General features: G+C 41.1%; 1 protein-coding gene and 1 long non-coding RNA gene across 6 annotated transcripts in view; one reads left to right on the top strand and one right to left on the bottom strand.

Annotated features, from left to right (window-relative positions):
- Positions 1-1,739: 1,739 nt before the first annotated feature.
- Positions 1,740-9,488, bottom strand: LOC137300546 (uncharacterized). Its single transcript, XR_010958126.1, has 2 exons — positions 9,162-9,488; positions 1,740-4,012 (listed from the first exon to the last, which is right to left on the bottom strand). It is a non-coding gene; the product is annotated as an uncharacterized lncRNA (long non-coding RNA).
- Positions 9,245-12,751, top strand: part of rc3h2 (ring finger and CCCH-type domains 2) — a 100,416-nt gene continuing 96,909 nt past the window's right edge. For all 5 annotated transcript variants that reach the window (XM_067969671.1, XM_067969674.1, XM_067969672.1 and 2 more), the window contains exon 1: positions 9,245-9,456. The gene's annotated coding sequence lies outside the window, so the exon portion shown is untranslated. The remainder of the gene's footprint in view (positions 9,457-12,751) is intronic.

Here is a 12,751-nt window from a genome sequence, read left to right on the forward strand (position 1 = left end):
GTTTAACTAACAATAGAAGGGGAAATGTCAGCAGCAATTTGTGTAGAAATTAATAATAATGACAACTAAGTAAAATTGGTAACTGCCAGCTGAAGGCGAACAAGTACATAACAAGCTATTTAGGCAAGTAAGAGAGAGCTGCGGGGAGTTGTAATGTAATCATAGGGGATTTCAAAATCTCAGAGCTAAACTAGACAGATCTAGGACAACTAAGAGGGAGAATGGAAAGCATAAGCAATTTTGTATAGGTAATAACACAGCGTGGGAAGCAGGCTAATGGGGCACACGCGACATTAGGATAATTCAGAAATTAGTAATCTGGAAGTGGTGAATGCTTGTTTTCTGAGGATCATTGCGCAAATAGATTTTTGACATTGCTGGGGACAGAAACATTACATGAGAGCATAGCTTTATAATGACAAACTTTAGAGATGCTAAGATTAAAATAAAATGGACAAAAAATGATCGGAGAATATGTAATATAAAAAAAATTCAGAAGATTTGAAAGGATTAAAAAAAAAGAAAAAACTGGAGTGTATAGTCAACATTATGATTTAATTTAATAAGTTTCCTTTATCTTTTTTGTACGATTCTAGTTTAATTAATTGTGCCCCTTAAAAAAAATGAAAAAACAGGAGTGTATAGTCAACATCGATGACAACACTATAACTCAATTTAATAAGTTTCCTTTGTTTTTTTTTGTGCGATTAGGGTTTAATTAATTGCGCCCCTTAAAAAAAAGATGAAAAAACAGCAAGACCAAAACAACAATGGGTTTATAAAGTCAAGAATGCCTTGACCCTTAATCAGACTCGAGTTCCAGGAAATTATGTTGTCCCTGGGCTGACTAATGTTTTGAAAAATTTCAGTTATTGCACTATGAGGTGCAAAATCCATTAATGCACCAAAGCTCCCTCAATGGGTTAAATTATTAACCGATGCAGGACCAAGACATACAGTCGAGACGGTGCCAGATTCAATTTCTGCTCTCTAACCGGCAAGCTGCAGCAGAGTGTTGCTTTAGCGCTCGCTGGCGGCATTTAAATTGAGGCCCAAAGCTGAATTTGCCTCGGGTCTCAAGCTGGCACAGAACAGCCCACAGAGCAATTCCTCCTCAGACTCTGCGGCTGTTTTGGACACATCTCTCCCACACATAATAAATGGCCATTTGGATGAGTTTTAAAAAAAAAATAAAGACTTGCAATGATATAGTGCCTTTCAGGACATCCCAAAGCACTTCACAGTTTTTGAAGTGTAGTCACTGTTGTTATGTAGGAAGCGTGGCAGCCAATTTGCGCACAGCAAGGACCCACAAACAGCAATGTGATAATGACCAGATAATCTTTTTTTTTTAAAGTGATGTTGGTTGAGGGATACATATTGGCGAGGACACTGGGGAGAACTTCCCTGCTCTTCTTCGAAATAGTGCCATGGGATCTATTACGTCCAACGGAGAGGACAGACGGGGCCTCGGTTTAACGTCTCATTCAAAAGATGGCACCTCCGATAGTGCAACACTCCCTCAGTACTGCACTTGAGCACCAACCTGGATTTTGTGCTCAAGTGTCTGGAGTGGGACTTGAACTCACAGCCGTATGACTCAGGGGCAAGAGTGCTACTACAAAGCCATGGTTAACTTTGAGGTACTGGAGGTCTGCTGATGCTTGTGGAACTGTATGCCAGGAAAAGTCAGCACCTACAAAAGAGGAGTCACAAAATTGGGAATAAATACAGTACTATTGTTACACAGCTCTCAGGAATAGCTTTATTGCTGTAATGACACAATACTACAATAAATATATCTTAGAAACTTTAATTCTGCTCCCTTTATCTTTTTTCTCCATTTTATCTTTTCTGCATTGTCTTTTTTGGTTTTAATAGCTTCACTTTCATTTACAGGTCTCATGTAGTGTTGCTCGTGGTAAGTTTGATAATACACTGTTTTATAACAGGAGCATACTGTAACAAACAATTTATTATTTTGCCCCATGGTGAGATTGTGTTTTAGATAGCCTTTAAGGCCTCAAGGTTCAATCACTATAAATAGCACATCCTGAGGTCAATAGATGTTAATTGCTATTTATAATTTACAGATTGTGTTTGTAAATTTCTGGCATGGAACAGAGATATTACAATATAAATGTTCCCTGCTTATCTCCTGGTCCCCTATGGTGTTCTACATGCGGTCAGGAACTGTTGCTTCCTATTTGCTGACCCCAAACTTCCATGCTGAACTCTTGGCATCCACACACCCTCAGGCCACTGACTTTCTCACTTGCTCCAGCCTTCCCTGTTTGCCTCCTAATTCTCAAATACCCACTGGCCACTTTTATCTTCACAGAGCACTATAATCTGCACCTAAGATTGATTAAGATGCTCAAGTTTTGAACCAACTACAAGGAGATGTGTGAAAGTGGCTTGGATACATTATCAGCCAACAATGTCTTGGCTAAGATCAGCTAACTCACCACCCCATGGATCAAACGGCTGAGGACTTTCCTGGTTCATAAAATTGGGCCATAAGGGAAGCTGACTCATCTCTTAATTGTGCTTACAAGTATACATTTGTTTAAAAAAAACACTTAAGAGTACAGTAGTTGGACACAAGTATGTGTCTGCAATCTCCCTACATGGTGAGTTGTATTATCAACCATACTACTGTGGAGACAGACATTGTGGAGGCCAAACTGTATCCTTCCAGGGAAGCCAGGAAAATCAGAGGACCATCCACATTCACTACTCGTGCAGCAGCATTGGCAGAAGCCATCACATTGGCAAAATGGAGGAAAATGAAATAATTATCCAAAAATATTATTTCACTCCTGCTTTATCCCCTTTTTGGTATCTTCCTGTTTCCATGCTGTTCTTCACCTAGGAATATGACACAATCTGGGTGACAGAATTCTCCGCTAATATTGAACAAGAGATGTGCCAGTAGGCTGGCATTCTGCGACGAAGTGGTCCACATGGTAACGTGGCTGTGAACCCATGAAATTTGCCCATACAAGACAATTAAGACTAGCACCAATATTGAAAAATGGCAACAAGTCAGAAGCAGGAAATTATAGGCCTCTTAGCAGCAATAGAGAATTTCAACGTGGCTTCTGAAAAACATCATGTCTTAGTGACCTGGTCGAATTTTTGGAGGAAATTACTAGGTTGCTGGATGTAAGTAGCCCGGTTGGCATTGTATAATTGGATTTTCAAAATACTTTTGACAAAGTACCACACAATACCTATAAGATAGAGTCCTGTGGGAGGGCCTGGCTGCAGCATCACTGGACCACATTCTCCAATGTAGACTACAGAGTGCTGATGCTATGTGAGATGCCTCGACAAAGGCTGGAAGTGGACTCCCTCATACTTTCTGCCATGGTGGTGAAACTCCTTGGCAGACCTGCAATACCGGATATAACTTCTTGTGTGAAGCAAATAGTTTTCTTTTCATTGCTGGAGTCTGCATTACTGTCCTCCTCAGGAGAGCTGGGAAAGAACCTCGCCATCTGATGAGCTGTCTCCTGGGCTGTCCCTACCACCAGTACCTACTGCTGTTCACTAGTGCTGGGTACATCACCATGTGCAGACCCTTCTAACTCACTCTAACCCAGCCGGGGTGCCAATCTCTGTGCGGGTGCTTTGGAGTGATACAGGGTGTGATGGTGCCTCCTCAAAACGTTTCTCCTCCGCTGAGGCGTCTTTTTCTGCGGGCTGTGGCTGTTGAGAAGGACCTAGAATAGAAAAAGGACAACAATTAGCATGGTACTGAGAGGCTGCACAGTAGCGGATGGCATGCGTAACAATGCAGCTGATTGATTTTCTGTGGTTCACGAAGAGCTGCAAGTAACAGTCTGAGATCTTGTTCAGAGCAACTCTCGACTTCCAAATGTCCTGTTCCGACAGCTCTGGAGAGGCCACTGATTTCCAGATCTTGCAGCTCCAAACTGGAGAGATCCCTATTGGCTGGTCGTCCTCTGGTCTGACTCCTCTCCCTTGTGTTGTGCACAATCTTGTCCTGCAAAAAGAGAAGGCGAGTGTTAGTGAGTGTCTCCTACAAAGGAGAGCGCACAGTTGTAGGGCTTCTGCTTGTTGTTCAGATGCTGAGAGTGAGAAGTATTTGAAATCAGAATGGGCTGATGTTGAATGAAAAGCATGTGTTTGAAGTTTGAAATGAGAAAGGAGTCATGACAGAAGTTGGCAAAGTGAAAATGCCGTTAGGGGTTGCTGTGAAGGAAGCAAGAAAGAAGTGAATGTGTGTTTGTAATGAGAATGAGAGGTGGTAAAGTGTGCCTTTGTGCTGGGTGATGAAGGATGTGATGGTGGGAGAGAGTTGTTGAGAGTGCTGAGGGAGGGGGAAAGAACTGTTACCAGGTGTTGAGAAAGAAATGCAATCTCGCTTTAAGATGTGCACTCCCACATTAAATAGGCCTCTGGCTGATCCGCTGGAAATTGTGCTGACAAAGTGGGCAGGTTTCCTGTTGTCAGCGTTTTGGGTGGGAAACCCACCCATGAGATTCTAACATGGCCCATGAGTTTTCTGGTGTAGTGGGTGAGTTTTGAACTAACCCTGCTACCCACCCACCCAAAACCTGTCTGGGCTTAAAATCAGGGCTGTATATAGCTAGTGTGTTGTTTCTTTGCTCCCAAAAATAAAGAATATAGCTAATTAAAATGAATTTTAATTTCACAGGGGTAGAGTTTGCTCTTGTTTCTGCTAGTTTTGCGCCCAGATTCCAGCACAATCGGCCGAACCAGTGCAAAAGATCAGCGAATTTTAAACGTGAGTTACGCCCAAAACCACTTACATTCATGTTTTCCGCGATCATTTACGCTGGTTTAAGACTCAATTCGTCCGAATCAGGCCCCGCCCACAAAAATGGCCATGCTTCCGGGTTGACACTGCGAGTTTCCGCCGATTGCGCTGGTTCGGAAAGGCTCTTCAAATTGCGCACAGGCACTAGTAGGCACATTTTAATAGCTTTTACATTTCAAAAAATATTTAATTTACTAGGAAAATGATTAGTGTACACCAATAAAACTAGTAAATGGTTCAGTATAGTTTTTTTTAAAGTCATTTTCAGTGATTTTAAATCAGGTTACTCCCAGGTGGAGGACTGGACACTTATTAAAAGTGCTTATTTTTTGCGATTAAACCCATTTTCAGCTGTATTAATAAAACTGCACCAGGTTACCACTCGTAAATACATCAATGAATATTTTTTAAAGAAAAAGAATAAATAATTACGTTCTATTATGCTGCCCGATTGCGCTGGTTCATGGAAGATTTTACATTTGTGATTTTAGCGGAAAATTGAACTGTAACCTAAATCAGCGCAATTTCGGGGGCATTTTGGGTGCAATTTCTCGATTGCACCTAAAGTGGAAACTCTACCCCACAATATTTTGCCTGCTCAGGTTATATATTAAAAAAGTGATAACTGATTGAATGGAGCTTTTTGCTTCTGTCACAAGTTTAACTTTCCCTTTAATTTTTTTTGTGCTCATCAATGTGAGGGATTTTAACGCTGGGAAATGGAACTCTTCCCATTTCAGAAACCCAGTGTCAGCACTTGGATCAAATAGAGCACAAACAGATGCAGAATAAACCTCCCTGTATTTTGCCCCTAAATGTGCCTCAGCCACAGTCTCAGAAAAGTAGCCCATACTGTACCAGAGCAACATATTTTCCATTTCCCACACCAGTCATCCTGTGGCTTCTGAGAGAGTTTTGTGCTCTAGGCCCATGCCCACTAAAACTAGATTTCACTTGGGAACCTGACAGCCAGCAGACAGAGGAGACTTTTATCCTGAGTCCGGGGTGAATTTGGACTCAGTTCCCAGAAGCGAAAGGCCAGTGTGTTACCCACCACACCACTAGTTTTCCTCACAAATGTTGTCTGAATTTTTTTACTATCAGGATTAATTATCAGTATTATTGAGTGACATGAACAAAGGTTCCCATGATTCTGTGCATGCTCAGTTGACTATGTCAATTGTACTGTCATGGAAAACGTTGAATGGAATTCTGGCAATGCTCATAGGGAAGGAGGAACAATTCTTGGGAGTGCTATCCTGGGCTGCTCTTGTGCACCTTGTAACAATTAGTTATGGAGTGGCTGAGGTCTTTGAGCAGATCATCTGCTTTCCTTCCTCACCTAGAATCATAGAAAATTTACGGCACAGAAGGAGGCCATTTGGCCCATCATGTCCGCGCCGGCTAAGAAACAAGCCACCCAGCCTAATCCCACTTTCCCACGTTTGGTCCATAGCCCTGCAGCTCATGGCTCTTCATGTGCACATCCAGGTATTTTTTAAATGAGTTGAGGGTTTCTGCCTCTACTACCCTCTCAGGCAGAGAGTTCCAGATCTCCACCACCCTCTGGGTGAATTTTTTTTCCCTCATTTCCACTCTAATCCTTCTACCAATCACTTTAAATCTATGCTCCCTGGTTATTGACCCCTCCGCTAACGGAAATAGGTCCTTCCTATCCACTCTATCTAGGCCCCTCATAATTTTGTACACCTCAATCAAATCACCCCTCAGTCTCCTCTGTTCCAAGGAAAACAACCCCAGCCTATCCAATCTGTCATCATACCTAAAATTCTCCAGACCTGGCAACATCCTGTGCCGTAAATCTCCTCTGCACCCTCTCCAGTGCAATTACATCCTTCCTGTAATGTGGTGACCAGAACTGTGCGCAGTACTTAAGCTGTGGCCTAACTAGTGTTTTATACAGTTCCAGCATAACGTCCCTGCTTTTATATTCTATGCCTCGGCTAATAAAGGAAAGCATTCCATATGCCTTCTTAACCACCTTATCAACCTGTCCTGCTACCTTCGGGGATCTGTAGACATGCACTCCAAGGTCCCTCACTTCCTCTACACCTCTCAGTAGCCTTCCATTTATTGCGTATTCCCTTGCCTTGTTTGCTCTCCGCAAATGCATTACCTCACACTTCTCTGGATTGAACTCCATTTGCCACTTTTCTGCCCACCTGACCAGTCCATTGATATCTTCCTGCAGCCTACAGCTTTCCTCCTCACTATCAACCACACGGCCTATCTTTGTGTCACCCGCAAATTTCTTAATCATGCCCCCTACGTTTAAGTCCAAATCGTTAATGTATGCCACAAAAATTCTCTACTCCCATGTTGGTTCAACATCATTTGTAGTGGAGGGAGACCACGGAACTGGACGCAGAATGTATTAGTTCAGAGTTATCAAACTGTATTAAGATCCATGCAAGGCAACTTCATGGATTATGATGTATGCAGCCTTACATTAATTTTTTTTTATTCGTTCATGGGATGTGGGCATTGCTGGCAAGGCTAACATTTATTGCCCATCCCTAATTGCCCTTGAGAAGGTGTGGTGAGCCGCCTTCTTGAACCACTGCAGTTCGTGTGGTGAAGGTTCTCCCACGGTGCTGTTAGGTAGGGAGTTCCCATGATGAAGGAACGGCGATATATTTCCAAGTCGGGATGGTGTGTGACTTGGAGGGGAACGTGCAGGTGATGATGTTCCCATGGAAATGCCGTTGAATGTCGAGGGGAGGTGGTCATTGCCTGGCATGAATGTTACTGCCACTTATCAGCCCAAGCCTGGATGTTGTCCAGGACTTTCTGCATGCGGGCACAGACTGCTTCATAAGCTAAGGGGTTGAGAATGGGGGAGCACAGGTGGCAATCTATTCTAGTCTTCCCTTTCTTAATCGTATGTAAAATAATTGTAAACAATTTTACAACACCAAGTTATAGTCCAGCAATTTTATTTTAAATTCACAAGCTTTCGGAGGCTTCCTCCTTCGTCAGGTGAACGATGTGAAAAAAAAATCGTTCACATCGTTCACCTGACGAAGGAGGAAGCCTCCGAAAGCTTGTGAATTTAAAATAAAATTGCTGGACTATAACTTGGTGTTGTAAAATTGTTTACAATTGTCAACCCCAGTCCATCACCGGTATGTAAAATAAGATAGGGACTGGTGATTACAAGTAAGTAATCTAATGATGTAATGAGAGGCCATCAATAAATCAGAATAGCAAAACTTGAATGTTTTTGACTATTTTTAGAATCCTCAAGACTACTGCCTTGAAACCACTCCTTTGTAATATATACTGTTTCGGTTTTATTTGTTCATTACTTTATTCTGTTTTTGTGCTGGCAGCAGGTGCCATTTGACACCAACACCTCAGTGCACTTAATGTTATTCCTGCAGACAGACAGTAATACACAAGGATTATTTTTTGTACTATCGTTGCTGGTTTATTCAAAAAGAATCTGCATTTGATTACTGCAAAATTCTGAGTTCATTGTATAATGGTTTTATTGTGATTTTTAATTATTTCACTTTTTCCTGATTTGGCTGCCAAAATGGACACATTCACTAATCCAAAGAATGCTGCATTTTAAAAAAAATGTACTGTATTATAATTTAATAACAATAATTGCCATAAATTAACATTGTGTAAAGGAGTAGCCTTTAAAGATGCAGAACAATAGCATTCATTATTACTTTGTAGCTTTTGCGAACATTTTGTTTTGATGATTGTGCTCTCTTGTTAGGTATTACAACAACTTCTATTTACATTGTGCATTTAACGAAGAAAAACGTCCCAAGGCGCTTCAGAGGTGTAAGGAAAAATATTTTTATGTTGCCTCTTGGCTTTACAAATACATTATGTGTTTTATTAATATACACACACACACACACACAGTGTGTAAACTCTATTAGCCAACTTTGGCCTGTTTTTTTTAAGTATGTCAACACAATTCACTTAAGGTGGTCATCTCTGAATTGTTCGCGGGAAATAAAACCAACGGGAGGTGCTGCGCATTTGTTTTCAATTCCTGGTCACAGGTAAGCTGTGTGAAAGCTCCCGTTTATCTTTCGATATCATCTCCCTGATAACATTACACCGTCTTCCCCCCTCCCCATAGCTTTCACTTAACTGTAGCCTCCGCCTCAAAAAGCGGCTCGTTCCGGCTGGACCGCTGAACTCTGCCGCATCCTTCCATAACACAGAAAATAGCGCCTGGCAAAAGAATCATTAAAAGAAGAGGAAAAAAATGTCACGTCGCATCAGAGATTCGCAGCCAAAAAAAAAAACAAAACAAAATATCCATCAACCACAAACAACTGAACGATCGGGAGACCTTCCATACCTCAGAGGATTATGTTTGTTTTTGGAGAGACCGTTGCGCGGAGGGATACACGGGTGGGATGTTCCCTTCCTGTTAAGGTCTCCCTGACGGCGAGTCGCCTCGATACGGAGCAAAATGTCGGAGCCGGAGCAGGGCTGCACCGCTAACGACTCGACCTTCCATCGGCTTTTATGACCCGCGGTTAAGCCGCTGTTTACATGTATTTATTAATTGCTTCTGTGAAGTTAACTTATTAAAGTTTTTCTTTCTTCGATGGAAAGATGGATGTTACTTCTTCTTAGTGCCTACAGAAAAGGTAAGAGTTTTCACGGCCGCCGTCCTTACGAGAGCAGCTGTCAAAGACAACCTAAAGTGCTGGCGGCGCGTAGCCCCGCCCTCAACCGACCATCGGGCCTGCTGATTGGCAGATGGTAGATCAAACACCCCAGAGTTCAATTTCGATTGGGTTAGTCGTACGTCAATCTTGTCAGGTTAGGCTGAGGTTCGCAGCTCTCGCTGTGTGCGGCTGCTTTAACCTGACATTAATATTGAGACACCGGTCTGCGCTGAATAAATATGGGACCAGGAGAATTTGTTGTTAAGAAAATGATTGTGTGATTAGCGCGTTTCCGGACACGGACCTGGCTTCCCAGATATGACAAGTGTAATCGCCATGTTTTCCCGAAGTGTCAGTGCTGAGAGGCTGTGGCGAAGGGTGTGTTGTGCTGATCTGACAAGAGGGGGGTGGTGGTTCTGATGGAGTAAGGGAGCAGGTTTTTGGAATACCCGTCGTGTCCTTTTACCATCTTTTCGGCCTCGAGCTCAGTGTAATGCGGGCAATCCCTTTCGGACTGGGCAATGAGTGCCCCTGGTATAAGGGGCTGAGGTGCTTTGAACGGCTGCTCCTCTAGAAATGCACAGAATTTCTAATCAGGAAGGTTTTGACACTTCTTTTCCCCTCCAAAAAATAATCAACAATACAGACCTAGGTTTATATTTTATTTCGGAAATAACATTAAAACATTGCCCTCTTGTTATCGCTATTTGTTTCCATTGAGTACGTAAAATTGCGCAATAAGCGCGCACAAACCTGCAATCAAGATCGTCATGTCTTGTACTTCGCGCAGTGTTTGGGTGTGTGGTGTTTCTGGTTTTCTATCTTTTAAATCGGGGTGGGCAGGCTCGATGACGATAAGTTTTGCACCAAAGTTTGTTTTTGATTTAAGAGCAGAGGTGTAGTATAGTCACTTGATTATTGTAGTAGCCACAGATGACCTGACTCGGCGTTTCCTTCATGCAAAGTCACACCCTTCCCATGTTCAAATATAAGAAGCATAGGCTTTAGAAGACCTGCTCTGTTGGTTTCAAGTCAGTTTGAAGACAAGCTGCTGCAGGTTTCCTGTGACTTATTCCACTTATCATATTTTGGGTTTGTGCAGTTGAATTTAAAATGTAACTGCACTCACACGGTGCCGCTTCTTGTTCTTAGTCAAAATAAGTGGGTGGATGTAGTAGTGGAACATATTTCTCCATGCAGATTTCTAACCTTGAAAAGCTGGTCACATTGACTTTGGAAAAAGTCTCACCATAAAGTTTATTACACTGGAATAATTTTTATGTACAATACATTAGATAGAACAAAAACATTGTTTGCAACTAAAAATGTGCACATCAGGACTGACTACCACAATTAACAATATAGAGTAAACGAACTGGGACTTAAAAGATTTGTTTATATAGTAAAAGCATATGACCAATGGTGTTTTTTGATTGTAATTTTAACTAATATTTAATAATTTGAAGAGGGTGCAAAACAAAACAGCAATCATTTTGCAACTGGTAAATAGTTGGCCCCATTTTTGCATTTGTACATAATTTTAAGTATTGAAAGTTGCAAATTGGCAGACATCTTGTCTTCCTGTTTCTGTTAATGGATGCTGTATTTGGAAGCACTGATGATTTTTAAAATTCATTCTTAGGATGTGGTTGTTGCTGGCAAGGCTGGCATTTATTGCCCTTTCCTTGTTGCCCTGGGAAGGTGGTGTTGGGCTGCCTTCTTGAACCGTTGAATTTTTGTGGCGGTTTGATACAACTGAGTGGCTTGCTAGGCCACTTCAGAGGGCACTTAAGAGTCAACCACATTGGTGTGGGTCTAGAGTCACATATAGGCCAGACCCGGCAAGAATGGCAGGTTTCTTCCCTAAAAAAACATTAGTGAACTAGTTGGGTTTTCACTACAGTCCAACAGCTTCATGGTCACTCGTTATTTCCAGATTTTTAAAACTGAATTCAAATTCTTAAACTGCTATGGTGGGATTTGAATTCCCATTCTCTGGATTTAATCATGCCTCTGGATTTCTAGTCCAGTAATATAATCACTATGCTACCATACCCTGCTTAATAATGTAAATGAATTTGCTTTATGGTAATATACATTTATTATATTCACTTAATTGGTATAATAACCTTGTTTTGATAAACAGTCACACATACTGTAATAGAGCAAAATTAATTGCTAGCTATAGCTGGGGGTAATCCAAAACTTTGATATTTTAGATGTCACAGATTAAAATGATGTTGATCAACTCTTTATTTCTGTTAATAATTACCATTTTAGTTCCGATTGTGTTATAGTATTGAAGATCTATCAAACACTTTAACAGTAACCAAATGTATAAAATGGGACATTTGTGCAAGAGTCCGCAATGGACCAACATTAAGCCCCTTATGCCAGCTTTGAATAAATGTTCTGTGATAGCTTGGGCAAAATTTGTAGTTACATATTAGATAACCTTGCTGTTCTAATCATATTATTGGTTGTGATTGTTGAGCTCTTTTGTTTCTGTGCTAATCTGCTAAACTAAAAACTAGCATTTCTAGTGCATATTGTCATTGTATGCTTAAAGTTGAGAAAAGTTGCTCTGATTGTGGATGTTTTACTTCAGTACGATATCATTAATGAGTTATTACAAATTTCATGACATTGTCATAGGAAGAGCTCAATTGACTTTTAGCAACAGTATGAAAAGTGCTAATTTCATAATTGACATGGTGGCTTCCTATTGTTGATGAAATAGCCTAAAGTAGAATAATATAGTTTAGTAAATTGTGAATACACTAAATGCAACTTGGGTCCTGTTTATGTGCTGAGAACTCATGCACAAGCCCAGTATAAAAGTGCAATTCATCTTGTGGTATTTATTTTTCATAATATGAGGTACTTCCACTAATTTTATTCCCCCTTCCTTTCCTCCCCCCACCCCCCCCCCCCTCCAAGTTAAAATTCCTTTCAACACCCAGCTCTGGAGGTTATTAGTGGTCATGATGTAGTGCTTCTACATGATGAGTATTTGTGCAGAATTACAGACAGATCTCTATCTGAAATAACAATGTATTTCTGGTCAAACTGACCTCTTAAAGGTTATGTACCATATGATTTTAAAAGATGATTTAAAAAAGATCTTTGTAATAGGCATGTGTGTGATTTATAGAAAACAAATTACTACAATAGTTCAAACATGGCAGCACCATAATGTGTGACAACACAGCTGACTGACATTTGGGCAACATGTTACAACTTCAATACAGTAATTGCATTCCAGATGAGGCAA

This window comes from Heptranchias perlo, chromosome 31, assembly GCF_035084215.1.
Source record: "Heptranchias perlo isolate sHepPer1 chromosome 31, sHepPer1.hap1, whole genome shotgun sequence".
NCBI lineage: Eukaryota > Metazoa > Chordata > Chondrichthyes > Hexanchiformes > Hexanchidae > Heptranchias > Heptranchias perlo.